General features: G+C 26.6%; 1 protein-coding gene across 1 annotated transcript in view; it reads right to left on the bottom strand.

Annotated features, from left to right (window-relative positions):
- Nucleotides 1-1942: 1942 nt before the first annotated feature.
- LOC137630508 (uncharacterized) overlaps nucleotides 1943-2500 on the bottom strand; it is a 32857-nt gene continuing 32299 nt past the window's right edge. Inside the window, exon 5 of the mRNA XM_068362017.1 lies at nucleotides 1943-2444. The gene's annotated coding sequence lies outside the window, so the exon portion shown is untranslated. The remainder of the gene's footprint in view (nucleotides 2445-2500) is intronic.

Raw genomic sequence — 2500 nt, 5'->3', positions numbered from 1 at the left:
TTACACTTTTCTGGTTGATATATTGCAGTTACTAGTGAGTATTTTACACTTTACTGGTTAATATATTGCAACTTACTATTGAATATATTACGCTTTACTGGTTAATATATTACAACTTACTATTGAATATAGTACACTTTATTGGTTAATATATTGCAATTTGATATTGAATATATTACACTACTGGTTAATGTATTGCAGTTTACTAGTGAATATATTACACTTTACAAGTGAATACATTGCAATTTACTAGTGAATAGATTGTCATTTACTAGTTAATGTATTGCAATTTACTAGTGAATATATTACACTTTAATAGGTAATATATTGCAGTTTACTAGTGAAATTATTACAATTTGCTAGTGAATACATTGCAGTTTACTCGTGAATAGATTGCCCTTTACTGGTTAATATATTGCAATTTACTATTGAATTTATTACAATTTACTAGTAAATATACTGCAGTCCACTAGTAAATATATTGCCATTTACTCGTTAATATACAGCCAATAAACCTTTAAAGGCTGTTCATGGGTGTCTTCCAGCCTCGAACTCGAGGAAGATAAATACAGGTGACTTGCGTGTGTTTGTAATTAAAGTGTTTCGGCCAATTTTTATTCAAGTATATCTACGTATGTATGTGGAGGTAAGGTTTGCAGGTTTATTATTATACATTAGTGTATTTTGTATACTTTTGTTTTCTATGATCTATTAAATAAATTGGATATGGGTAAGTCGTGACGCCAATGGTGTTAGTTATTTGCTAAATTAATATTATTATTATTATTATTATTATTATTATTATTATTATTATTATTATTATTATTATTATTATTATTATTGTTATTGTTATTATTATTATTATTATTATTATTATTATTATTATTATTATTATTATTCATTCCAGTCTTCAAGACCCAAATGTTATTTATTCATTATCAACATTAACGAATCTTTTTGTCAATAATATTCATGTTTTTATTTTAATTTTATATAGGTAGTTTGTATCTTAACAGTCATATATTTTTCAATATTATTCATAGATGTATAGATGAATAGTGTATAAAGTTTTTACCCACAAGTATATAGAATTCATTTTCCATCTCTCATTAACAGTGAGATGCCCTGGAAAAATTATGCATAGTTATTTAGATAACATTCTTATCAATATTTATACATAATTTTATTTTTCATCACACGTTTTTTTTTTTATCATTATCATTGTTTTCATTCTCTTATTATCTGTTTCCTCTTAAAGGACAAGAAAGCAACTTTGCATTTGCTTAAAGTCTATTTGACATTATTTTTTTTTCATCTCATATTTTTATTGTCTTCTCGTTCATTGGACACAAATATTTAAACAAATGAATAAATAAAGTTGATCATTTATATAATTAAAAGTCATTTGTAATTATAAATTATTTTAATGAATAACATAAATAACTAGAATACGCTTTTCTAATGGTTATAGAATACAAGAGAGCTATAAACAGAACGAAATATGTTTTAAATGATAGATTACATTTGAATTAAATACGGTGTCTACAACTTGTATCTTATTGTCATTAGAACAAAGCTGTATAGTTACTTTAAAAAAAAAAAAAAATTTCATTTTTTCATTGATATTGAAATGTGAATATTTATATGTTTTTGATATTTTCGACTGAATATGGTTATTTTTTCCCTAATATGTTTTTAATATTTTCGACTGAATATGTTTTTTTCGGTTATCTTAATTAATATTGAAGTAAGAGTTTTCAAATTATTGTTATTAATATATTATTCTTAAGAGTGAAAACATAGCATAGATCTCCTATGTAGGTTTTAAAATGTCTAATGAAAAAAATGGGATTTGAAAAGAAATATGGAAATTTTAAGCGATTTCAGAAAATTAGAAAACAAAAACATTGTCATAAAGACCAAGGACTCAAAAGTCCATAGGTTTCTCTCTCTCTCTCTCTCTCTCTCTCTCTCTCTCTCTCTCTCTCTCTCTCTCTCTCTCTCTGTGTTCAACAATAGCCATATTGAAGGATATGTTACGTCTGGGAGAAATAAACACAAATCAGCTATAAAAAATGATGATTCAAATGGAAATAAGATAATAAGATAACCAATGAAAAAATCATGGAAGAGCAAAAGCATGAAAATCGGATTTTGTTTATTAAGTTTTTTTTTTTCTCTCTTTAAACTTCACCATAACTTCCTCTAGATTATTTTCCCTTTATTCGGAAACTTCATTATCCTTTCTTGAGACGTCGGTGAGACAGAAATCAATCAATCCGTGGAACTTGAACATCGTCGTGTTGATTCCTTCACTGGCAGCTTCTTTTGGGAGCTAAGTGTCATGGCGGGGAGCTTGCTAAGGGCGTACGGAACACACAGAAACACAAATGACTAGACAGAATAAATTAGGGCCTGGTATTAAAATCTTCCTTCGGCAGGATCTGGAAGGAGAGAAAGGAAATAGGATTTATTATTATTATTATTATTATTATTATTA

The sequence above is a fragment of the Palaemon carinicauda genome, chromosome 38, assembly GCF_036898095.1.
Source record: "Palaemon carinicauda isolate YSFRI2023 chromosome 38, ASM3689809v2, whole genome shotgun sequence".
Taxonomy (NCBI): domain Eukaryota; kingdom Metazoa; phylum Arthropoda; class Malacostraca; order Decapoda; family Palaemonidae; genus Palaemon; species Palaemon carinicauda.
The sequence above is the reverse complement of the archived record's forward strand: the minus strand, read 5'-3'. Positions and strand labels throughout refer to the sequence as shown.